Source organism: Anabrus simplex, chromosome 5, assembly GCF_040414725.1.
Source record: "Anabrus simplex isolate iqAnaSimp1 chromosome 5, ASM4041472v1, whole genome shotgun sequence".
Classification (NCBI taxonomy): Eukaryota; Metazoa; Arthropoda; class Insecta; order Orthoptera; family Tettigoniidae; genus Anabrus; species Anabrus simplex.
The window spans coordinates 306,785,018-306,812,895 of NC_090269.1; the positions used below are offsets into that span (position 1 = coordinate 306,785,018).

At 39.4% G+C, this 27,878-nt stretch overlaps 1 protein-coding gene across 4 annotated transcripts in view; it reads right to left on the reverse strand.

The window, feature by feature from the left end:
- The window catches only part of LOC136874023 (proton-coupled amino acid transporter-like protein pathetic), a 435,495-nt gene that overhangs the window by 156,063 nt on the left and 251,554 nt on the right, over nt 1-27,878 (reverse strand). The window contains exon 1 of one of the 4 annotated variants that reach the window (XM_067147504.2): nt 24,924-24,993. The exons of the other annotated variants lie outside the window; for them this stretch is intronic. The gene's annotated coding sequence lies outside the window, so the exon portion shown is untranslated. Of the gene's footprint in view, nt 1-24,923; nt 24,994-27,878 lie in introns of those variants that run through there. 4 annotated transcript variants of the gene reach the window in all.

Sequence of the window (27,878 nt, forward strand, 5' to 3'; positions counted from 1 at the left end):
AAAACTATGGGTCTATATTGCCTGTGATTAGTACCACTACGCGAGGAACACCATCGGTCTATATTGCCCGTGATTAGTATCACTACGCGAGGAACACCATGGGTCTATATTGCCCGTGATTAGTACCACTACGCGAGGAAAACCATGGGTCTATATTGCCTGTGATTAGTACCACTACGCGAGGAACACCATGGGTCTATATTGCCCGTGATTACTACCACTACGCGAGGAACACCATGGCTCCATATTGCCTGTGATTAGTACCACTACGCGAGGAACACCATGGCTCTATATTGCCCGTGATTAGTACCACTACGCGAGGAACACCATGGGTCTATAATGCCTGTGATTAGTACCACTACGCGAGGAACACCATGGGTCTATATTGCCTGTGATTAGTACCACTACGCGAGGAAAACCATGGGTCTATATTGCCTGTGATTAGTACCACTACGCGAGGAACACCATGGGTCTATATTGCCTGTGATTAGTACCACTACGCGAGGAACACCATGGGTCTATATTGCCTGTGATTAGTACCATTATGTGAGGAACACCACCGTTCTATGTTACCTCTGATTAGTAACACTATAGAAGTAACACCATGGTTCTGCTTTACCAGTGATTAATACTATTATGAGGGGCCTGTGACCGGGAATTTTGGACCCCTTTGCACAACAGGAAACATCTCCGAAAACAAGGAACTGTGAACTGGATCCGCTGATTGTTTTGGATTCACAGTCATTTTCTCATCATCATTCATTTTAGATTTTAGTCCGTGGAGAGATTTTGAAGTGTCCTGTTGTTGCAGCTCGTACAATTAGAGGCCGATAACCTACATCATCATCATCATCATCATCATCATCATCATCAACAACAACAACAACATCAAGTACCACCCTAATAAAGCGGGAACGAAAACGCCAACATTGGCTTAGAAATCCAGCACTGCACTGCCTGATCCTCACAGCCCAGCTAGGTGAAAGGTCTCTTTTTTGTGTAATACGCCACTAGGGTCGGTCTCCAACCAGGTGAAAGAAACTGCAATTAATTGGAAGTCCTTGGATATCTCACGTCCTGCCTCAGCAAGGCTATTGCAGCTCACTGTTAACGCACCATGGTAAACCGTTACGCACCGCATCGTGCGAACACTCAGCATGTTACACAGGCAGAAACTCTTGTTTTCAATACACGACCTACTTAGTACGAGCTCAGCTGGCTATAACTTTCTAAATCGAGCTGATGGGTGTCGGAGACAGGTTGCTTTGCTGAGCGAAGACAACAGCAAGTTGCAAACTTGAGAGGGACGATTGGTAATAATTTAATAATAATAATAATAATAATAATAATAATAATAATAATAATAATAATAATAATAATAATAATAATAATAATGTGCCGTTTCACAGTTCTTTATAAGAGCTGTAGTAACAAAGATGGAGTCTCTGCGGTCAAATGTCTAATAAAATGCATTTAACATCAGTACGGGCCGAATTGTAAGTCTTTTCGTCGGTCGGTTACGGTAATGGCCGCGTATAGAAGGCGCAGAAAAAAAAATGACAGATGGACATTATTTGAAACCATTATTCAAGAAAAAAATGCTCATCATTTATTATATAATCTGACTTCGATGTGTTAAGAAGACGCAAGACTTGATTTAAAAAGGATTATCCAGCGGAGCTAATTACTAGGAACTGGAAGACGAAAATTAAATCGCGACTACACGCTAATCTGCGGTGATCAAGATTTAAATGCCGCGCGGGTGATTAAATACGTAAAAAGAAGAGATAAAGTATATCACAGTAGAACTACGTCACGCAGTGACGCAAGCCCTCGGTGAAATTTTCCCGATACCGTTTAACATTGAAAGACACCTACGGACCAGTGGTTGAATGCATTTAGACTAATAACAGGATAGCGGAAAGAAATTTATTTTCAAATCAGAATATACATAACATCTGTCTTAGACGGTTTTGAACTATTTATTGGATCAATTGCACCCCAGTAAGACCTATGCAATTTGAGCAACGCAAGAGCTATATTAATTGGAAGATGTCAGCAATGAGTCAAATATTCTATCATTGTTCTGTTCCATACGCACGAGTCTTCACCATGGGTCTGTAAGGAAGCAAGGCGATGCTGCTTGGATCCTGACGAGGCGAGACGATGTTGGCTGTCCCGGATGACCAGTGATCAATGTTGAGAAGCTACGATGTACCCGACCACTTGTGGAGGAACCAGATGACGAGATCCTAGTCTCAGATGACCGGAGATGAGGAAACACCGAGACCATCTTGAGCAAAGCTAAGTCCATTATCCAAGTCGTTTTCGTAAGTAAGAGTATATTATTTCTTTTATTGCATGTTAATGTTTGCTTTGTGCGAAGGCAGTGCGTAGATAAACGTCTAGCTGAGATGATTGGAAGTAGGTACTCATCCGTATGAAACGTCAATTCCATTTGTAGGCGTGGTCACCAAGTGATTTTCCGATCGCAATGTTTTCCAGTGATATGTGAGGAGAGATAGCTTGAGTTATTATTATTATCAGTGAAGTGTAAAGAGTGAAGTTGGCTTTAATACCTGCGTGTCCCAAATTTATGTAATGTCAAGCAGTTCGAGATCGTACATAGGATGTGTTTTATGAAGGAATATGGCAGTAGACTACTCCAAGTCCATGTTAAATTTGGCACTATGTCTGTAGTAAATAAAGTAGGCATTTTAGGAATGTCACGGCACGTTGATGTGCAAGTCAAGGTATTGATCTACGTATGATGAAGTGATTGAGTGGCTATATATGAAATATGAGTAGTAATTGACGCGTCATGGATATGATATTGAGTGGTTAATGATGTATGATGGTTGTATTTATTGTTTTCTTCGAGAGAGATAGTCATAGTTGTACGAAGTAAGACCTCGTGATTTCAAATGATGTTTCTGAGAGTGTCATTGAATTCTCGCCAATTCCATGCAATAATTCTGGATCCTACGCATTTTACCTAGCTCAGGATATGATCTCGAGACGTGCAGTGAAATGTTTTATCCGTATTAGCCTACCTAGAGAAGCATATGTGTATTCTAGATAAGATTTGAGCTTACACTGATTTACTTAGGATGATCTTGAAAACTCTCACTGTATATAACTCCATTTCTGGATAATTTCAACCTATAGGCCGATCACTGGTGACCTAGATTTTCAAAGGAGAATCATTTTTCTTTTGTCGGAGATAGTGTCATACGATTAAGTAGATTTTCCATTGGTAGTGTGTGTTATTATAACTCTGTATGACAAGCGTGGTGACGTTTTTTGCTACTTCGTACGCACGTAGTCTATGTCAATAAGCTAAGGTCATATTACCTTAAGTTCATAAATTAAATCTTGCGAGAATGTTACTTGTAGGGTGATTACGGCTTACAATGGACGTAGCTTAGCTCATGATGTGTAACACAAGGAAATATGAGCGTCTAAGAAACAACTAAGTAGGCATAAACGAATGTTTTAAATGTAAAACATATAAGAGTGTACTTGTCAAAACAATGCAAGAAGAGCTTTATAATAGCCTTATTGATAGTCTTAAAACTGCAGCCAGACAATCATTCAGTGAAAATTTAAGTAATGTGACAGTTTTTAGAGTAGGTATTAGGTGTTAATTAACAGGATCTAATGTGGATCCCACGAATAATTGATTCAAATAACTCGAACTCCATTTCTTGACCGAGCATTAACTCAGAAATTCCACTAGCATTCCTTTATTTTCTCAAGAGTGTACCACTAGAAAGACTGTAAATAATGGTTAATAGGATTTTTATTTTATTCTTGGTGGATGCATCCTATATTCTTAATGTACTTAATTTTAATGTTTATTTTCTTGCCAAGAAGGCACTTGTAAATACCATTATCTGCGTTCAATTTAATTTATTTGGTCATCACCCAGCTCTGTAGGAGAATTATATACAAAGGAAAACATAGCTTTTTCAAGAATTTCCTAGATGTTACATGTAATTTATGCTAGTAATTGATGATTTAGGAGATTAATGAGTTTATGAAAGGAAGCAATTTAAGCCGAGAAGGCATTCATTTAGGTTGAAGTCGGAAGATGTGATTTCTCTAAAAGTTGTTGACGGACATGAATTATTAGGTTGACAATGAGTCACTCATTACAAGAGCTACTTCATTAGTAAAAATTTGAGATAATTCCTTGAATATTTGGTTTAATTTTTAAATAAATATGGAATAGTGAAACCTAAACACTCTTTCTCTGTGTTCTTAGAATAAGAATTAGTTGTAAGACTGTAGTAGTAACAAACGACGACAATTTCCATAAGAGTTAATGAGAATGGTGCCTAACTAGATACGAGCAAGAGACGTCTTTCTGCGTTAGTTAGAGACTACCGTTGATCGACCTGGACGTTTTTCTGTTACGGAACTCACACCCGTAGAACTTGGTCACCAGAGTTATTAAAATTAGAGCTAGTCAGGATCTCTTGTGTCCATGCCTGGACGCGGGAACGGCGCAATAATAATAATAATAATAATAATAATAATAATAATAATAATAATAATAATAATAATAATAATAATAATAATAATAATAATAATAATAATAATAATAATAATAATAATAATAATCGCGTGGCTTCAGCTAGCGTAAGCAGGCATCTTAATATGACATCGTCTAGGTTGCCTGAACGTCAGTTTCGTCATTCCGTTTTTATCTACCAGATGGAAGAGAAAAACATATCTCTCTTGGGCTTCTAGGGCTAAGTTTTAAAGAATTCTGCCTGGTAAACACCAAATATGTCACTAGGGATCTTTTACATCTCGACATCGTAGATACGGAGTATCGAACGGACTCTTTTTGCCCTTTTAAAAATCCAAATATCTCTGCCAGGTTTGAACCCGTCATTTTGGGATCCAGAAGTCACTACTCTACCGCTGTTCCACAGAGGGAGCTATTTAACGGCGTTTGTTTTCAATTTCGATAGATTTTCGAGATGCCAATGTACCAAAATGTTATCCCACAGGAGTTATTTTAGGTAGCAGTAAATCTACCGGCACGAAACTGACTTTTTGAACATCTTCAAATACAACTGTTCCTGAGCTGCGATCGAACCCTCGAACCTGAGCTCAGAAGGCCGACGATCTACTTTCTGAGCTACTCAGTCCGGTGCGAGAGAGAATTAGTGTAGATAATAAATGATTCAGATTTGCCGCTAATTAGATTAATAACTTCCCCAGATACTCAGGAGCAATTTCTGTAAAGTGCTTGCGGCTATCACGGAGGCAATATTTTTATAAGTAATTTGTGAGATCAAAGCTTGTACAATTTGCAATTTGGAGAGTTACCACATGTGAGCTAGAAATATGACTAGTTAAAAATCTGCGGAGTAGGGCCGATCACATTTTGAATTTCCATTCAATGGACTAAAATCTTGCAAACCAACAATTTGTGAAGTAGCACATAGTAGAATGAAACACTCGTAGACTCACAGTTTGTGGAGAGTCTATGTGTAGATTAGAAGTTTATGGAACAGTAATTTATATATTAGCATTCTGTGGACTAGCGATTTGTAGATTAGAAAATTGTGACGCAGTAGTTTGTAAATTGCAAGTGTAAAGTGTAATAATTTACGGATTAGAAGTTTGTTATAAAACAAATTGTTAATTAGAAGTTTGTGAAACACAATTTGTAGATTATAAGTTTCTGGAGTAGTCATTTACTGGTTAGTAGTTTGTAGATTAGAAATTTGTGGATTAGGAAGTTGTAATGTTTAGAGAGTAGAAACTCACTGAAAAGCAATTTAATAATAAGAGCTGAACACCAGTCTCTTTTGCCAGGCTCTTCTTGTAATTTTCTTGCCCGACTCTACCAGCTATAGGATTTTAAGGCCTTAATTTCTGTGCCCATACCAGATACTCTAATTTTACGAACAGTTGTAAATCTCTATTTTTCATATTTCGTTCGTGTCATGGAGTAAGAATATAAGTCACGTTATATCGGGTCCTCATATTACAAGTCATTGATTTAATTTTCAACAGTTAGAGGAACAAAACGATCATTAAAAAGTGAAAATATAATGTTCGCAAATATGTTGGTGTAGGCTTATTCATTTCAGATCCTCTACAAGTAATACTGTCTCCGTTTTTAAAACTTAAAACTTAAAACTTATGTTCTGATTTGCAGATGCTTTTGACATTTACTCTCTGGCACGAAAAATATAGTCATCACACGAATGACATCGATGTTAAAATTCTTTAAAACCAGTCACCATCATCGTAAGTTTCAACAAAAATCTATCTCGTGGTACAACACTCTCCAGTTGGTGGACAACCTCTTTCCTCGCGACAATGCCTGGTATAACGATTAAAGGTGACAAATCTCTGTGTTGATTGTCTATGACCTTGTCACTAACTTTCTCGCAATACTGATTGTTTTATTAGAAAGTAGGAGGGTGCTATAATAGTTCACTCGTCCGAACATGTTACCACAGTATGCACCATTAGTAATCCGCAGTAAATTCTAACGAGGTTAGCATTATAATTATTGTCGAGCATTGGGCAGGGTAAGATGCAACCTGTGCAGTGCTACTGCTAGTAGGAGCTGCTGACTAGTTTATTAAGGCCACGGCCGGGCGGTTTACGCATCACTTACTCTCCGTGGAATTTATAGTATTTGAGTAACTGGGGTTAGGTTTCCTAAAAATAAAAAAAAACAACGCAATACTCTGACATTTAATTCACTATCGACATGATGTTGGCATGCAGAAACAATACCCATACCACTCCTCGAGAACGGTAACTCATGTAATAATATTAAAAGTCTGCAAGCAGTACAATTCCGATATCAACAAATATTACAAAATCAGCAGTATATTATTTTTCTATAATTAAATTATTTATTAAAAATAACAACAGTGAAAACACTTAAATTATATGACAGTTTTAATATTCAGTGACCAGCACAAATGGCATTAGGTTATCAGATATTTTTACAGAAAAAAGGAAGATTTGCAAGATTATTACACTACAGGAACATGCCTGAGTAATGCATATTATTTTACTCGTATAAAAAGTCATTTCAAAAGTTTTCTCTCTTAGCTCCCTTTACCTGTTATCATTTGCACGCGCCTCTCCTGTTAAACATGTGTATAAAGAAATACATGCTTTATTGAAAGAATGACAAAAAATAAAATAAGGCCCGGCCTTTGCTTCATGCAAAAACATAATTATAGTGATTGATATATAAGTAATGGAAATATAATGTTTAATTTATAAGCTCGTACGAATTCAGTCAGTAATACGGTATTCATGTCAAAAGTGTTCTGTATAAATCTACTGTATATGTGCGCATAGAAAGTTCGTTGCAGCACGGCAACGTAATGATCGATATTTGACGAAGTAACGGAACTAGATTTCTTAAAATAGAATTACACATTATCCTACGCCTAGAGTTAGAATAATGACATTGTAAATTCACGGGTGTGATTATTTTCAAAATCTGACAAGCACTTCTCAAGAAAATGCAATGTCTTCGAACGTATTTCATTCTCCATACAGACTCAAGTATAGTTCTTGCAATTTCCTGGTTAACGACTGGCACGCTTTCGAAGCCTAACTGGCCGGCTGTGTTTACATTCCTTGTCCGTGGATTGCCAGGATTTCCCCAACTCGAGACACAGCGTTGTCCACTTTCCGTTTTAAGTACCTAGCATCTGAGAGCGATCAGCGGGAATGGACAGAACTGTGTGCAGCTGTGCAACACTGGAGACCTGACAAGCGAGCGGGCTTCAGGACCGGTACGCTTTTTAAGTACTCCACGTGGACTGTTACTGACAACGCAAGCATGCTATTGGTCACAACAGAGGTGACTGTAGACAGTCATAAATCTGGTTACTGTCGGGGAATGGAGGGGGGGGGGGGGATGAAGAATGGTACTGCTTAACGTTTGAGTCGCCGGTCGTTAACGCGGAAATTGAGAGAACTAGCTATCAGAAGAGGGGGACAGAATTCTGTATCCACCAGGATTGATACGTATCGCCTTCTATGGCCCCCTGGTTAGGAATTCATTCGAATGAAGCACGTTTGAAGACATTCTATTTTCTCGAGAACTACCTCTTGGGTTTTGAAGAATAATCACACTCCTGAGTTTAAAATGCTCATTATTCCAATGCTAGGACAGAAAACAATGTAGTTCCGTTACAAAATAAATTTGATACAGTTAATCTGGTAGATATTGACATTCTGGAAAAGTATTCTATGTTCGTTTATGTGACCAATGGTAATATTTCTATAAGAAAAATATATATCTTTAACAGTTTAGGAGTCTTTTGACTGACTAACCCTGTATATTAGCGTAATCAGCACCGAGGCGTGAGATGTTTCCATAATGCTAAGGTTTTCGCTAGTAGACGTTCCTCCGACCAGAGCATTAACCCATTTAATCACAGTGCCAAATTTTGAAGACGACGCCTTAGTGCTATTTAGAAATTAATATCAAGTTAGTAAATTGATTACCAACTCGTATAAAGTATTTATATTTAAGCTATTTACGCTAGAATAGTGTTTATTAGTAATAAACCCGGCATTCGTAATTTATTCGTCAATTTATCAACGGATAAGTGCGTTTGCAATATATCGCTACATCTTCCGAACTTTCATCAGCTGAAATTCAGTTGTTTTTACACGCAATTTTCCCATAAAGTTATTATATTATTACGTGGTTATGCGACTGATAGATTTTTCAAGGCCCCTTTGGTATTTCCTGGAAGGAGTGAGTGAGTCAGGCTGGGGAACTACCGGCCGGCCTGCGGACACTTGACGACCTCGGCTTCCACTGTCCGTTTTATCAGGTGCCTCTTTGAATTCCTTGGAAGGCGAAACTAGAACACTCGTATTCTGGCCGCAACCCCGAGTAAACTAGAACTTCATCACCAGATATATAAAAGCAGGTTCGCCTAGCACGGAGTTGTTGATATTGAGTTATGTTGTGTTGTGTTGTCAAGTGATTTGTGTTGAGTATTTCAGTGTGTGGAGCAGTAACGTGAGTTGATTGTGCGAGTTATCGGTCTTGTCTGGAGTCGGGCCATGTGTGCAGTCACCGTGCGTTGTAATAGCCAACGTTCATGTTTTCGAATATGACTACATGGAGCTGCTGTGTAACAAGACTGTGGTGCGCGCGGAGCGAAGTGAATATGAAAGTTGAAACCTGGCAATCAAAATTACGGACGAACCGCCCGTTTCAGGTAAAGACTGGTGCTCCAAGATCCGCTGCGAGGACAAGAGACTTTTGTAAATAGTGAGTAATTTGTGAAGTATTGTCATTCATTGTCCTCTAAAAGTGTGTGTTCTATGTGTGTGTTAATTTGTTCATCCTCGATTAAACTTATTCAATAAAGCAATCAGTGTTTCAGCCTCGTAACAATGTAATTAGTTTCATACACGAAATTATTTATGCTTCATAAAATGGATAATTACGTCCTTAAAAGCCAGCCAGTTATTGATAGAAATTAGCGTAGATTTTGTATAGTACAATTCATATTGTTCCACTTAAATTCCTATTTGGGGACGGCCCATTTAGCTAAAGATAAAAATATAAATTTTCGTACTCATTCCGAGGTGTCGCTGCTCGCTTAAGGCATATCCCAATCGAAGTGAGCTACATGTACATTTCTAACCACATACCAGCCCTCCTGCCAATCTTACATTTCTGGCATTACCGGGAATCGAATTCGGACCCCCACGTACGACAGCTAATAAGGCTACTTTTATTACGTACGGAGGTGGATAAGATAAGTATATGACTTAAAAGAAAATGTTTATATTTTCATATTTGTATAGTGATGTGCTATCACTAAAAATGAACTATGTAGTAAATATAATTTGTAATTGTAGGTTAAGTCTATCCAGCCAACTGTGGGTTCTGTTGATAGAGCCACAGAAATTACTCCTACTTACTACGAATTTAAGGAAACCAGGGCGCTATTAAACGCTGTGGGCTGTTATCAGTATCACCCACATGAAGAACGAAAACGTAAACATTCAAATTACTTTGACCTGACAACCAATAATTGAAGTGGATTCAATGCAGGTCACAACACAGTACAAAACTTCCCATTCGACTTCCCCCTCCAGGCTCTGATTCAGGTGATTTTGAAGTGTCAATGCTAGGAAACGTTGGAAATACACATTATTCAGGAAAGGATACCAAAACTTATCATGAATATAATATTGTCATCACTATTATCAAATGAAGCTGAAGTGCTCGAATTTATATCGCAAAGTAAAATTTTTACATTTCTCAGGTCGTTCGTTATAGAAACCAGAAAGACAACGATCTACGGTTAGATGTAGTTAATCTAACTCAAGAAGTTTCAAGACAGCTAAACGAAGAGCGTCAGATGACATAGCAGACCTATTCATCGATTCTGAAAAGGCTTTTGACAAAATCATTCGCGATATACTTCTATATAAACTATTTGTTTTAGGACTTTTCAGCCAATTACTTCAGTTTCTCAGCACATACAGTACATGAATGGCAGAAAACAATATGGAACCTATTAACGATTTTTCTCTCGTGAATAAATTGCTTAAACTACGGCCCGTTCCCATATTTGGCATTTATAAATTACTTACCTGAAAAACATCATACTCCCATAAACTACTATAATATGCCGATAACTACGTTGTTAATTCTGGGTTTCCACAGGGATCAAACCTGGGTCCAGTACTGTTTTTCTTTTCTTGGAATTTAGACTTACCACAAAGAGTTGCATTTCTTAATATTATGTGCCAATAATTTCAAAGTAAGTCCATTAACTCCTTTACAGATTGTTCTCGTCTTCAGTGTGACCTAGACAAAATAATGTGCACCAGATCTTAGGAAATAAGCTTCATTTTAACGTGCCAAATTGTGGGTTGATGTCCTTACTCGGACCAGAAATCCTGTCAGATATTCTTGCAAATTAAGAGCAGAAAAATTACAAGTAGTAACGGAAGAAAGAGACCTTGCAGATAATTAGGGAAAGTAACAGAAACGTAGGATTTGATGAGAATTGTTGAATGTTTCACTAAAATTAATATCTCCATTAATTTATACACTGCGAGAGTACGGCCAAAGCTCCGAGCTGCAAGATTCATATTAAGAGCATATAACATACATACATTTTCATTATGGACTGTTATGCGTTTCAGCGTTTAGTCTGCAAGCCTCTGTGAATTTACTAATAGCCGCTACAATCCTTTATGTGTAACTAGTTTTGTGGCCTCGTTTAGTTCCATATATCTTTTCTTTAAATCGCTAGAAACTGAGTTCAACCATCGTCGTCTAGGTATATAACAAGTTCAGAAAAATTTTCTCGGACGTTTGTATCTCAGAACAGCAGGCACTTACACTTTAACGGTATCTTAAGGGGAATTACTACTAAACTTTAGTATAATGAACTTGGAGTGTCCGACTCCATGGCTAAAAGGTTAGCGTGCTGGCCTTTAGCCACAGGAGTCCCGGGTTCGATTTCCGGTGGGGTCGGGAATTTTAACCATAATTGGTTAATTTCTCTGGCACGGGGGCTGGGTGTATGTGTCGTCTTCATCATCATTTCATTATCATCACGATGCGCAGGTCGCCTACCGGCGTCAAATCAAAAGACCTGCATCTGGCGAGCCGAACTTTTCCTCGGACACTCCCGGCAGTAAAAGCCATACGGCATTTCAATTTCAGCTTGGAGTATAGAAGACGAACGGTTAATGTAAAGAATTTTATATGAAAGTGAAAACCCAACAATGGTAAGGCGGTTTTCTGTCATTCCCCGATTCCATTTTCTCTCGTATTGCCTCAAGATCAACCAGAGCATTTAAGAACCCAGCGGCAAGGACGGTTTCACATAACAACTCACCTTTACATAGGCTAGGCAATCTGTACATCAGTGCCGTTCGCAATTACCAGAGTCTATATTTCAGTACTCCTTTCCATGAATTTAGATTCAACATCGGATATATTGTTTTCATTTGTGTCAAGTCGCAACGACACACATAGGTCTTATGGCGACGGTGGGAGAGGAAAGTTCACAGCTCAACGGCCCTAACCGCATCGCCAACTCGCCCGGTAACTTTCAGAATTGCCATTAGCTAAACAGAAATGTTACACATTCCTAACTACGCAAATTAATGTACATTGCATACTAAAGGTCATTAAAGATATGTAACGTTTTGTAAATTCATAGTAAGTTAGATAGAAAGTCAGTTTATATTTGTTACGCAATGTCAGATACCAATTTCATCTGGTGCCATGCTTTTGAGCTTAGGTAATTTAATTATTGTTATTGTTAAATCATTTATCTATTTATATATTTATGACGTCTGTCTGTCTGTCTGTCTGTCTGTCTGTCTGTCTGTCTGTCTGTCTGTCTGTCTGTCTGTCTGTCTGTCTGTCTGTCTGTCTGTCTGTCTGTCTGTCTGTCTTCAGAAATGACATCACGTCTAAACCTCTGAACAATATTATTTTCATGAAATGAAAAAGGATTCTCAGAAGGGGGTCGTATGATTAACCATGATTTATTAGAATATTTATATCAGAAAATATAATATTTGCGAAAAATCAGTCTGTAGCTTACTTTCAGAGCAGGTACCCTGGTTATGTAAGTATAGCAATGCTGTAAATTAATTGAGATGAAGGCAATAGCCGACATATTGGTAGCGTATGATGAACTGAATATTTACATCTGACATCACTCCACTCACAGATATACAAACGTAAAGATATACTCGAATCACAATCACAGTTATAAATCAAGGTATGAAAGACATGAAGATCCGATACGCTGTTCTTGCCTTCGAATGTAAAGACAATATGGTCCACCGTCTGCTTTTGTTCTCCGCAGTCATACTGAGGTGAGTCTTTTATCGCCATTTGGAAAGAGTCGTACCACATCTGCCATGATCAGTCCTGACTGTTTTATGCCATCAAAGTATAAGGAATCCAGCCACTGACAGTGGTTTTGTAAGATGTGATGGTGAAGTGGCAGGAAATGCTGTTGCATCTGATATGTTGATAGAGCCATCCTTTAGATTAAGTGCAGTTAGCCAGTTAGCCTTAACCTCGGTATTTTGACAGAGGTCACAGATGTATCTCTATCAATATGACCGAGCCCGATAGCTGCAGTCGCTTAAGTGCGGCCAGTACCCAGTGATCGGGAGATAGTGGGTTCGAACCCCACTGTCGGCAGCCCTGAAGATGGTTTTCCGTGGTTTCCCATTTTCACACCAGGCAAATGCCGGAGCTGTACCTTAATTAAGGCCACGGCCGCTTCCTTCCAATTCCTAGGCCTTTCCTATCGCATCGTCGCCATAAGACATATCTGTGTCGGTGCGACGTAAAGCAAATAGAAAAAAAAATCTATCAAATATGAAAGTGAGGATTGTTCTCTATTTTCCTCCAGACGTTCAACAGCGATTGGAGTATCCTTAAGCATGGTGGAGGTGGACAATGGATGTTTGTACATCAAATGCTTCCTATTATGATGCACGTTTCCAGGTTCAGATAGATGCTTATTAATTTGGTATGAGCGCTGTTGTACAGAAATGGCAAAGTCTATCGATATGGAAGTAACAGTGACATATTCGCAGTCTACGGTTTACCGAACACAGTGAAAGTACATCAGACTGTGTAGATGTTTCCTGCCCTAAAAGTACTCTGTAGTAATGTAATGAGAGCTCTAGAGTTTACTTAGGGGAATCTGTAGCTCGAGTTGTATTTATTTTAACTATAAAATTAAATAAGTAACGATAATAAAAGTACATAAATATAAAATAAATCAGATACATAGGTATTCATATACTATGCAGAGAACAAAACTTCCAGCACGAAAATGTATCGTTCGCATATACTATGCAGAGAACAAAACTTCCAGCACGAAAATATACCGTTCGCAAATGGTTTAACGTCGCTATAAAAAATCGAAGGTTTTCGGCCCCAGCATTTGCCTGGTGTGAAAATGCGAAGCCACAGAAAACCATATTATAGGCTGCTGCCGGTGGGATTCGGACCCACCACCTCCCGAATGCAAGTTCACAGCTACGTGACCCTAACCCCGCGGCCAACTCGCTCGATTGGTGGAATGAATTAAATAGTAAAATATTTTTGTACAAAAGAAGATAAAAATATTTAAGAAATGCCTCAGAAACGTAACACCTTACTTAACCTGTCCGCTGAAGACAAGGGAGAAGCGTACTCAATGTGTCCACTGTCTAGGGTTGGAGGTGTTCGCCAAAGTTTGGGATGTTTAACCTACCTTTTGATGTAAAATGAAATCGGTCACGTCAAATAACGTCTGTACGGGGAGGTGTTCTTTAATAAAGACGTCCGTTTGACCAGATTTCACACTTCACGCAGTAATCCGGATACCACTACACAGATTACCTGACACACTTCACAGAAATTCTGAGCCCAAGTAGGTGGATTCTATCCTGTCTCATTCCGGTAGTATTTCAAGGTGCTGCAATTCGCCAGCCTCGCATCGGTAGATTTACTGGCACGAAAAAGAAACCCTGCGGGACAATATTTCGACACCCCAATTCCCCGAAAGCCGTAAAAGTAATTAATGGGATGTAAAGCTACATTATTATTATTATTATTATTATTATTATTATTATTATTATTATTATTATTACATTTTATAGATACGGGGCTGTTGACCTCAATGTCCGAATTCCCTGAAATGAAACAGGAAGAAGAAGAGCTCTGATCTGGAATGTGGAGATTCTAGAATTATACAATCAAGGCTCTAATGTGTAATATTTAGCCATCAAAACAAACGTAATCCCGTTTCCTTTATGTACCGCATCCATTAGTCAACACTCTTATCACTAAGTTGAGTTATCACAGTATTCTTCCATTCATTCATTTTATTTTCCGTCAACAAGCATTCCTGATTGTCACATCCATTGGTTAAGCGAGGGTCAAAGGTACCTACGCAGTCAGCAGGGTAGAATGTTGTAACATCCACGAAGAAAATAACGAAATTCACCTTCGGATTTGTCAGTATTGTGCCTAAATTTTCTTAGATTTCATTGTCTCATTACAAACATTGCAAAGCCTAATGACGTGCTTTACATCAACGTAGTTATTGCACGAAACATAACTCACCCGATTATAGTGGAAATAAATATGCTAAGCGGAGAGGCCTGAGTCTCCTAAAGGCCTCTAAACGAAGATGATTAGGCATTTTATTTTGACGCAGACAATCGATAAAACTTGTTAAATTTATAAATCGCATGTCAGTAAATACATTCACATATCTAGGATTAACATTACAAACAACAGTTAGAGCGCCCACATAATGTCTCGAGCAATGGTGGCAACCAAAGCCATATATGAAATTAGAACAATCACGAAGCTTTCACTGGGAACCGCTATGAGACTATTTGACGTGAAAATATCTCCCATTGCCATATACGGACTGGAAATCATTTTTGAGAAACTGACTATCAAGGGGTTGAGGACACTCAAAGCAGTAAAGTCGCGCTTTCTGAAAGCTACCCTGGGGATATCAAAATACGCAAAATCTCGACTAGCATATGAACTTGCCAAGGAGACCTCTTTCATCGAGGACCTTCGGATGAAGAGAGGGCTACCATTCACAGACGCCTGGGAGAAACTAATGCAGGACAAAATAAAGAAAAGAGACGACCCCTGGATCGACTTTTATACAACAGAGGCCATGATGAATAGGATATGGAAAAATAATAATAATAATAATAATAATAATAATAATAATAATAATAATAATAGTAATAATAATAATGTAATTGGCTTTACGTCACACGAACTACTTTTACGGTTTTAGGAAACGCCGAGGTGCCGGAATTTTGTCCCGCAGGAGTTCTCTTACATGCCATGAGATCTACCGACACGAGGCTGACGTATTTGAGCACCTACATATACTACCGCACTGAGTCAGGATCGAACCTGCCAAATTGGGGTCAGAAACCCAGCGTCTCAACCGTCTGAGCCACTTAGCCCGGCTGGACAAACACTAACCAAAACCAGCGACACTTTTTAAAACTCGATTGTGGTACATGGATACCATCCTAAGCTGTGTAATACCGAGCACTTCCATGACCCAGACGAATCCTGCGTAAGTAAATTATGCGGTACGCAATGCAGCCGATACCACTTGTACAAATCGGAGATTTTCTATCCTGATCTTTCTAAACGTGAGTGATGACAGTATACATGATCATTCTAGTTTATTCTCAACTCTATGGACAATATTTTAATTTTAAAATTGAAATATTTCAGTTAATACTGGTTTTCACATGGTTGATCTAACAACTCGTAAGGAGGGTATAATAAACAACATTCTCCTCTTGAAAGTTAAATAATGACATTGTACCAGTGGAAATGAATAGCCAAAACACTGCACTCTGCCACTGGAAGAATCGAAACTGTAGCCGAATGTGTTGGCAAACTGATATGAATTGTACTTAAACAACATTCTCCTCTTGAAAGTTAAATAATGACATTGTACCAGTGGAAATGAATATCCAAAACACTGCACTCTGCCACTGGAAGAATCGAAACTGTAGCCGAATGTGTTGGCAAACTGATATGAATTGTACTTAGAGAAGTTTTAATTTTTTTTTTTTTTGCTAGGGGCTTTACGTCGCACCGACACAGATAGGTCTTATGGCGACGATGGGATAGGAAAGGCCTGGGAGTTGGAAGGAAGCGGCCGTGGCCTTAATTAAGGTACAGCCCCAGCATTTCCCTGGTGTGAAAATGGGAAACCACGGAAAACCATCTTCAGGGCTGCCGATAGTGGGATTCGAACCTACTATCTCCCGGATGCAAGCTCACAGCCGCGCGCCTCTACGCGCACGGCCAACTCGCCCGGTAGTTTTAATGTTTAATGTCTTGGCTGTAATTATTCAGTTCCTAGAGTACATGATTGATAAAAGCAGAATAACAAAACGAAATTAATTACAGTGTCTATTTTGTTACATATTTAACCAAGTAAAGTATTTTGGAGGATTGATTAGAGAAACAGCATAGCAGCTGACACTGCATTCGGGTGGTTGGAGTTCGAATCCCCACTTATCTCGAGATGAAATTCTCGCCTGAAAAATAGCGTGACGCCAGGAATGGGATCCGAATTCAAACCACTGCGCAAAAGCGAAAAATAGTGAATATACCTTTTACTACCAGCTTTACTTCGCACCGGTACAGATAGGTTAATCCTTCAACATGACAGAATAACACATATAACGAAACTGTGCAATTTGGTATTGTTGGCAATACTCACTTTGCTATTTACGTTTTACAATTTACAGGTTTCTTAAAATAGTATCAAAATATATGTATGCAACAATTGGCTAATTTCATAAATATGTACACACAGTAGCATGTCTTATTTAGTTCAGTGTCGTGCTGTCTTTACATTTTGTGGTAATCTGTTGCAGTGTATAAAACTATAAGATCACTATGGCCCGGTTGTATAAAACTTTTGATCTGAGTTTAAAGAGGAAAAATGGCTGCCAGTCAAGTTGAACTTCGATTTTCCGTTGTATAAACGCTAACCTAAGATCATCTCGTCTTGATCTAAGTTCAGATTTGACTGCCGAATATTCGTCGGTTAATCTCCTTGAACTTAGATCATTATCATTCATATTAAACATTGAACTAGACCTGAAGACTTGAGAAGTGTTTCCTTGTATCGTATATGCGTAAGAATACCGTACCTTAATAATATCGAGGTGCGTTATAAATATATTGAATGCTAGTAGTTAAATAATGCTAAAGATCGCTCGATTTTTTCAGAAGTGAGGTTATGTGAATATCATATAAACAATAGCCTACTGCTATACCAACATGTTCTTACTTAGTTTTCTATTATGTTTCAAGTTTACAAAACAAAGCATATATATTTTCTTTAGCAGGGATGTCAGATTATTCCGACTTTTCGTCTGATGAAGAGTTGATTTTACAACGAGCTCCTCGCGTCTTTCGGCACAGACGGAATCCGATTATTGAATTGTGTGAAATGTTCAAAATAAGATTTCGTTTATCGAAAGATGTTGTGGAACGACTGGAACTAAAGTTAAGGGACACACTACAAAAACCTAGTCAAATAAATTATCTCCTGTCACCCATGTGTATGTTCCTAACAACTCTTAGGTTTTATGCTACAGTAAGTTTTCAAATGGTTGTTGGAGAGCTCTTTAACATTGACAAGTCAACGGCTTTCTCTTTCAACTTTGATTTCACCATATAGGTTCTTTTATTTTCTATTATATGTTTGTACCTTGATAGTACAATATCCACCAGATCGCCCTTTTCTTTCTGTGTGAAGTTCCTTCCATGTTTACTTCGCGAGATCACAATATTATCTTCTTCTCCTTCTTCGACAGTCACGGCAATTTCGTATTTCATTTGTTGACAGTCACGGCCAGGTCAATCCCACTATTTAACCCTTTCAGACCGAGTACGCACAATTGTGCGGGTTCGTATTTTAGTTATCCCTGACCGTATTTGATGTTTTTTCGGCGCTACACCGGACTGCAGTGATTGTGCAGGACACGTGGCATGTATTTCAATTGATTTTAGTATGCGCTTGACCGCCAGGGCGAAGGAAGAAGAGTTTAAAAAGCACAGTTGATCGGCGAGATGGCAGGAAGCAGTAGTGCCGAAAGTAAGTATTTATTTACTGCGTTTATATTAATCTAGAAGCTATACTGAATACCGGAATATATTCAATGAAGTGTGTACATTGGTTAGTGAACGTAAATTTTGAAGCTACACCATCGTACGTGATACAACGAGGTTTTGAATTTTGATACGCACAATTGTGTGGGTCCTGTTTTTAGGATGTTAGTTTTTATTTTGTAAAATAAACTATTAATATGTGTATTGAGCAGCATTTTAGTCAGTTCTTGACGTACAAACAAAAATTCACACCACCAGTTTTCTTTCAGGTCTGAAAGGGTTAAGTGTTATCCAACGGGCCGAGCTATTTCGTATTTCATTTGTTTTGCGGTGTTGCCACGTCCAATTTTTTGAACTCCGATTACATTTGAACTACACATGTGTAAACCGAGTTCAGTTTTATACAACGCGATGAAGTCGTAATCTCAGTTCATTTTTAGAACTAAGTTCTTAATTGATCTCCAGTCAGATGTCTTTATACAACCGGGCCTATATCTACTGCTGTTACTATCAAGTTTTATTTTTCATAAGGCTAGACGCCAGTATATTAACGATGCGAGTACAAGAAATATTACCTAGCTCCTAGGTTTGAGTGCTGGCTCCTAGATTTAAAAGCATTTTTCATGGCCTTATTTAAGTTTCAAGTTCAGATTGAAATCTAAATTTAGTTTTTGGTAAACCGAGATAATAAACGTTATGGTGAATACAGAAGTGAGCGTTATCCTAGGTAATGACATTATTCGAGTTTTTGAAATCTAAGATGACAGCACAAGTAACTGACGTTGGCGAATACGGCCTAGGTCCATACTGCAATGCCAATCTCTCTGTCTTAGAGACTTCCATAAACATAAGCTAACCACATGCCAATAGTGCTCATGACTTTTGCGAACACATCCATAAATTCACTCTGCAATGCACTGCACAATATAAATCTAAACAAAGGTGCTAATTCAGTTTTGTATTAGTTTATCGAATAATCCAATAACACACATAAGCACACTGAAATCAGTCGCGATCGAAAAACTCGCTAGGAGATGCTGTATCGCTAGGACAGTACTTGTAGGGGGACTGATCTAGTTCGTTAACAGCGCCCACGTTTTATACAGTTTCGTAGTTACTGCAACGAAATTCTTCGTGAGCATGAATTTGTATGAATAAATACAACACAATCATCTATCTATAGTCTACATATAACACTGTCCTTCTGTCTGTACTTTTTAAATATTAACTTGATACTTGGTTTTTATACCGCCTTTGTGGTGTAATGGTTAGTGTGATTAGCTGCCATCCCTGGAGGCCCGAGTTCGATTCCCGCCTCTGTCACGAAATTTGAAAAGTGGCACAAAGAAGGGAACGGGGTCCACTCAGCCTCGGGAGGTCAACTGAGTAGAGAGAGGTTCGATTCGCACCTCCAGCCATTCTCGATGTGGTTTCTCGTGGTTTCCGACTCTCCAAGAAAATACTGGAATGGTACCTAATTTAAGGCCACGGCCACTTCCTTCCCTCTTCCTTGTCTATCCCTTCCTCCCACACGGCCCCTGTTCAGCATAGCAGGTGAAGCTACCTGGGCGAGGTACTGGTCCTCCTTCCCAGTTGTATTCCCGATCCAAAGTTTCAACCTCCAGGACACTGCCTTTGAGGCGGTAGAGGTGGGATTCCTCGCTGAGTCTGAGGGGAAAAACAACCCTGGACGGTAAACGGATTAAGAAAGAAAAGAAAAGAAAAGAAAAGAAAAGAAAAGAAAAGAAAAGAAAAGTAAAGTAAAGTTCAAATGTAAAAGAAAAAAAAGATTCCATTGTACAGGGACAGAGAAAGCCAGGAAACAAGTACGTCATCGCAAGCCGCTGACTGGGAGAGGCTGTTCAGCTAAGTGCCTCAGAATCTCAGCAACAACATGAGAGATTGACAAAAACATAATCATGCACATGCTTAGTGACAGTTCCGTCAAGGACGGGTACAACAACTAAGGACAAGTAGGATCTCATCTATAATTTGTTCAAAAGAACTTCAACATGGCGGAGGGATTCACAGCGGACCTTACAGTAAATGTAAAGCTCTATGTATCTCCTTTGTAGTTGGCTTCACAGAAAAAGTGCTCGTAAAAATTTTACAAACATCCTTATTCCATAGCTTTTACTGATAAAATGAGAAATTAGGACAATATCAGTGACGGTCGAATCCAAGAGCCGACAGCTTACTCTACGGAGAGTTGTTATGGAGCTCATTCTGGCAACGTTTAAAGGCTCCGTACATCTGTCTGTAGTTTACTTTTGAATATTATCCTGATACTTGGTTTTTGTACTGAAAGGAAGACACCAAATCAAGAGCAGCAACAATGCGAAACAGATGAAGCTGGTAAAGGCCCAGGAAGCGAGTACGTCACTGCAAGCCACTAAGAGGGAGAGCCATGCCCGCCTGCGTGCCTCATAATCTCAGGAACAACTTGAGGAGTCGACAGAACTGTAATCATGCACAGCTAGTTATTGATAAAAGCGAAATATTTTCACTCAGTGCCCTCTACATCCAAAGGGAACTAATTTGTAGATTTTTGAAAAGATCCTGGAAAATGTATTTCGGCTGCAGTATTTTTTTTTTTTTTTTTTTGCAATTTGCTTTACGTCGCACTGACACAGATAGGTCTTATGGCGACGATGGGACAGGAAGGGGATAGGAGTGGGAAGGAAGCAGCCGTGGCCTTAATCAAGGTACAGCCCCAGCATTGCCTGGTGTGAAAATGGGAATTCACTGAAAACCGTGTTCAGGACTGCTGACAGTGGGGTTCGAACCCACTGTCTCCCGAATACTGGACACTGGCCGCACTTAAGCGACTGCAGCTATCGAGCTCGGTGAAGTAGTATTAGGGCTGAGAGAGGAACAGTATTGGATTCAGACCAGGAAGGTCCACAGGACATCTCATCTTTGTCACAAGACAGCTGCAAGAACGCCATTATAAATATGGAAACAATCTGCTTTCTTGGAAATTGAATAGGCACATGATCATCGATATGAAAAGCCCTGGAAGACAAACGAGTTGGGAAACAGAAAGATGGAGGTTAAAAGAAACTTAACAGCGGAGTTGTGTGAAAGTAGGAAGGCAGTGAATGAATTTGTATGTATTTCAGTGGCAACTAAACCACTATCCATTTTCCTTATTTTCTTTGTCATTTCACAACGTCTTATGCTCCCTAGCTGCTTCCTTCCCAGTCCTCAGCCAGTTACTAACCAATGCACAATGGATTCAGACATCGCAATCCCACGGATTTTCAGACATTTCACACTCTATAACTATACGGAGTCAGCTGACCATGATCTCCTAAAATGTTTGCTTGATACAACAATAACAACAGCTATCCTTGAAATGTTAAAACAAGAGACAATTCCGTCGTGTCTGCCCTTCACGCGCAGTACACGAACAAGCTCCTGTGAAAATACGCCTGGGAAGGGAGAGTGGGAAATGTTTATAAACATAGTTCCACAGAAGGCCACTAGGAGCGAATACAATTCCACGTGCTCTTTCATTATTAGGCATTTCTGCATTTCTCTATGATAGCAGAATCGAATCCAGCGGAGTCGATTGGCATTGGAAAGTGTTCATATACTACAACGTTGAGAAATCCTTCTTCAAGGCAAAATTTCAACACACCTACAGTACCGGTATAGTAGTTGAAATGGCGGTAATCCTATTATTATTATTATTATTATTATTATTATTATTATTATTATTATTATTATTATTATTATTATTATTATTATTATTATTATTATTATCATCTTCCCCCGCGATCTAAGTGGCAGGGCAGAGAAGTCAGACATTTATACTTGTACCTGAGGGCGTGTATTAAGTCCACTCAGCCTACGTGAGGACAACTGAGGAGCTATTTGGCGGTGAGAGGGCGGCCCGAGTCAAGAAAGCCAAGGAAACACTGAAGGATTCGTCGCACTGTCGACGCGTCACCTCGTAATCTGTGGGCTTTCGAACTGAGCAGCAGTCGCTCGGTAGACCAAGACCAGTCAGGGCTGTAGTGCCATGGCATTTGGCGTTTATTATTAGTATTATTATCTTCACCCCTGAAAAGGTTCACTACGCGATACACGCCGAGTAATTGTAAACTTGCAGTTTCCATTTTCACACCAGGCAAATACTGGACATATGCCTTAATTGAGCCTACCGTGTGATATCCTTCTTTCTCCTAGCTCTCTCATAAGTCAGTGTGACTTTAAAATAATAATAATAATATGGTAAGTGACAATGTTAATGTTAGTGGAAGTAACAACCTTGCAGAACATCAACCCTGGCATGTTTTAATATAGGACTCGTAACTTGAGACCCAATGGTATTCCTTGAATTCGTACCTCATTTCATTTTAAGACGTCGAATGTAAAATTGGTGATGGAATATTAATTGTTATATATTCAAAAGAAATTAATACAAAGACATATCGTAAATACCAATTATGAGCATAGAAAACAACAAAATAATCATAGAGGATGCAGGAAGGGTTTCTAGATATGTCAAACAAAAGTAAGGGACATAAGATTTGAACTGTAAAGAAATCCCCATCTAATTGTGCAGGTGCATCCAAAAAACAGAAATGATCATTTCTAATCAGCACATTTTCCTTCATATTCTACATATGAACATACGGTGGATAGACCATATATTTTCGTACTAAATACAGTTATAGGTTATGGGTTAAAATATTGATAGTACCAGTTGGTCTTAGCTTTAAGTGAAATATACTTTAATTTATTACAAGACTAAAGGATCAAAGAAAGAGGACCGTACAATGTAGGCTACAAAAATGCAATAATATTTGTTAAATGTTTTGTTGACGCCATGCCCTGCTTTGCCTTCACTCTTCATCATGGAAAATTATATTTTCATTTCCTAAACTATAACAAATCTAATACCGAGCTCGATAGATGCAATAACTTAAATGCGGTCAGTATCCAGTATTCGGGAGATAGTGGGTTCAAACTCCACTGTCGGCAGTCCTGAAGATGGTTTTCCGTGGTTTCCCATTTTCACACCAGGCAAATGCTGGGACTGCACCTCAATTAAGGCCACGGCCGCTTCCTTTCCACTCCTAGCCCTTTCCTATCCCATCGTCGTCATAAGACCTTTCTGTGTCGGTGCGACGTAAAGCCAATTTAAAAAACAAAAAACAAATCTCACTACATTTGGGCACTAGAATAAAAATTAAGGAGTCAGGCCAGTGAAAAGGTAATTTGATACCTAATAATGAGTTATTATTAGAGCGAGACGAACGTAGTTATATTTGTTATATAAGATGTTAACACGAAGAAAACTTTTGTAATTCGAATTTTTAAACTTTTGTAATTCGAAGTTTTAGTCTGTTCGCCTTTACTCGGGGACAAGATTTTCGATAATTCGGTGAAGAAAATTTTAATCGAAGATTTTGAAAGATGCCAAGCAAAAATTTAGCCTTTATAATTCGAATTCTGACAAGGAACCTCTGTACGTCGAGGACAACGCAACGAAACTTCCACAAATCTAATTTTCTCGATCATGGACCTCTATACAGCAAGTCGATAACGGGTTAGGCCTATATGTAGGCGTGTCGCATGATTATATTCTAAAATTACACATTTCAAAAAATTATTTTTTACGTAAGGTACCTTTTGATTATTTCATTTGTTACGCACCGTTTATTAACATTTTGCAATAAGTTATGTTCCATTTTAATTCAAACATTAATTTTTAGTCAGTTATTAGAAAATTTGAAACTGATTTTATAAACAATAAAAGGATTTTTCAAGTAAGTCTTTATTAAAATTGAAAGCGATTCCCTAAAATGAATCATTGTTCTATAGAGCTAGTAAAATTTTGTGAAAAACCTTGATAATTAGAATACTTCTCATTTCCCTCTTCCCTTGAAATTCGATTCATTGAGGTTTTACGGTATGTTTATTTCTAACATAATTTAAATCACTTCTGCGTACATTTCGTATCGAGGTTACAAGTAAATATATATTTCAATTTCTGAAAATATAGGACTGCCAGAGATCATTACTTTCAAATAAGGGACTATCACTTAAATTACGGGCTATCTAGCAACCGAGGACGCAGATGTCTACATTTGATCCTAAGCTACTCTATAGGTTTTAAACAAATAATACAATGCACTTTCACAAACGTAAAGTCTGAGAGAGGTGTGCTCAAAACTTGACTCTCGTTGAAGAACAGTCAAGAGTCTCGATGCCTGACCTGTGAATGCGGCGCTTCTCTGGCGTGGTTCTCTCACTCACTCACACACTGCTCACCGAACGGCGACTCAACACTCACTGGGCAAGTCTCGCAGTGGACCTCTCATTAGTAAGGTGAGAGTCGCGATAACAATGCAGCCGCCCGATCAACAGGCCCTGACGTGACGTCAGCAAGTTTTCCGTACTGTTATTAATACAGCTGTTTAGGACGCTGACCGAACAAGAACCAATATCAAATTCTCTTCTTCTTAATCACAACAATGTTACTTGTTTTACATTCTGAATACTACCTTCACGGTTTTCGATGACGCTGAAAAATAGGAATTTGGCTTTGAGGGAGATTTTTGCATGCTGGTAAATCTAATCCGACTCATTGGCTGAATGGTCGGCGTTGAGGCCTTAGGTTCAGAGGGTCCCGGGTTCGATTCCCGGCGGGGTCGGAAATTTTAATCGCGTCTGCTTAATTCTTCTGGCTCGGGGACTGGGTGTTTGTCTCAAAACTCTCCTCTTGAAATTTAGACAACACACCACATTACCAACCACCACAGAAAGAAACAAAAAACCAAACCAAACCAAACCACATGCCCGAACAGCTCCGAAGAGCCATGGCTTACCAAACGACCACTGCCCAGCCCTTAGGCCTGCATATTACGAGATGTCGTGTGGTCAGCACGACGAATCCTCTCGGCCGTTATTCTTGGCTTTCTAGACCGGGGCCGCCATCTTACCGTGCGACCGGTCGGGATAGCGTGCCTGCCTTTTAGCCGGAGGCCCCGGGTTCGGTTCCCGATTAGGTCAGAGATTTTTACCTGGATCTGAGGACTGGTTCGAGGAGCTGTCTGACGGTGAGATCGCGGCCCCGGTCTAGAAAACCAAGAATAACTGCCGAGAGAATTCGTCGTGCTGACCACACTACACCTCATAGTCTGCAGGTCATCAGGCTGAGCAGCAGTCGCCTGGTACGCCACGGACCTTCGAGGCTCTTGCACGATTGGGTTTGGTTTTTTGATACTTAGACCTACGCTGAAAGAAGCTGTGAATGGTCGGTAGCCCTTGATCCCACAAAATAACTGACAGAGAAACACTAGCGAAAAATACACATTCTTGATGCACCATGCAATCACTCTCTTATCACGTTAACATTCTCCGTCGCATTTTACACACACAAAAAAAAAAAAAAAAGTACTCCATGGTGTTCAGCATCTCAACCTGCTGCCTGAAGGCATGACAAAATTCTTGAGGAAAATACCACTGCTGTTGTCAAGGTGCTACGTTAATAAAGGAATATGTACTTCCGCTTCCTTGAACATTGACATTATGGAAAAGCATGAATGACATTCTTTTTCTATGAATATTCTTTTATGAATTTCTGGGTGGTCCTCCTCTGTGGTGTAGTGGTTAGTGTGATTAGCTGCCACCCCCGGAGGCACGGGTTCGATTCCCGGCTCTGCCACGAAATTTGAAAAGTAGTACGAGGGCTGGAACGGGGTCCAGTGAGGCTCGGGAGGTCAAATGAGTAGAGGTGGGTTCGATTCCCACCTCAGCCATCCTGGAAGTAGTTTTCCGTGGTTTACCACTTTTCCTTCAGGCAAATAACGGGATGGTACCTAACTTAAGGCCACGGCCGCTTCCTTCCTTGTTTATCCCTTCCCTTCGTCCCTTCCCCCCGCAAGGCCCCTGTTCAGCATAGCAGATGAGGCCGCCTGGGCGAGGTGTTAGTCATCCTTCCCAGTTGTATCCCCGACCCAGAGTCTGAAGCTCGAGGACACTTCCCTTGAGGCGTTAAATGTGGGATCCCTCGCTGAGTCTGAGGGAAAAACGGACCCTGGAGGGTAAACAGATAAAGAAGAAGAATTTCTGGGTGATGTATAACCTAGAATAAAATGGCAGGAAGGGATTCAGTTGGATGGAAATGTAGTAAGCAGTTTGATCTATACCAAAGAATTGGTCTTAATGGCAGAGTGTGCTGAAAGCCTGCAATCTAATATCTTGGAGCTTGGAAAGAGGTACAGCAAGTATGATACCGACAATGTTATTTTTTGAGTCACTAGTCCACAGACTGGTTTGATTAAGCTGTCCATGCCTCCCTGTAGTGTGCTAGTCTTTTCATTTCTTCGTAACTACTGCATCTTACATCTGCTCTAATCTGCTTGTCATATTCATACCTTGGTCTACCTCTACCGTTCTTACCGCCTACACTTCCCTCAAAAACCATCTGAACAAGTCTTGGGTGTCTTAAGATGTGACCTAACATTCTATCTCTTCTTCTCGTCAAATTTATCAAAATCAATCTCCTCTCACCGAATATATCCAATACTAAAATGATGTTATATGATTTTTACGACGTGTGGCCTCCGGAGAGGCCTGGTGCAAGACGTCCGTAGGCGACCTGCGCGTCGTAATGAGGATGAAATGATGATGAAGACGGCACATGCACCCAGTCCCCGTGCCAGGGGAATTAACCAATTATGGTTAAATTTCCCGACTTTGCCAGGAATCGAACTCGGAACCCCTGTGACCAAAGGCCAGCACGCTAACCATTTAGCAATGGAGCCGGATATGTTATATGATAACAAACCTAGAGAATGTTTGAATGTCAGGTCGGGAAAGCAAATATGAAACAGGTGGATAGTTTTAAGTACTTAAAATGTGTATTTTCCCAGGACGGAAATGTAGTAAGTGAAATATAATCGGGGTCTAACAGTGCTAAAGCCCTAAATCCACAGTTGCTATCAACGGCATTCTACAAGAAGGAAATCAGCTCACGGAAGGATATTATAGTTTACGTCGGTCTATTTTCAGACCAACTATGATGCACGGGAATGAAACCTGGGTAGATTTTGGATAGCTTATTCGTAATTTAGAAGTATGAAACTGAAAGTAGTGAGAATGATAGCTGGCACAAACAAGTGGGGGAAAACAACATGATACTCTGAACGGCGAGATAAAGACTAAG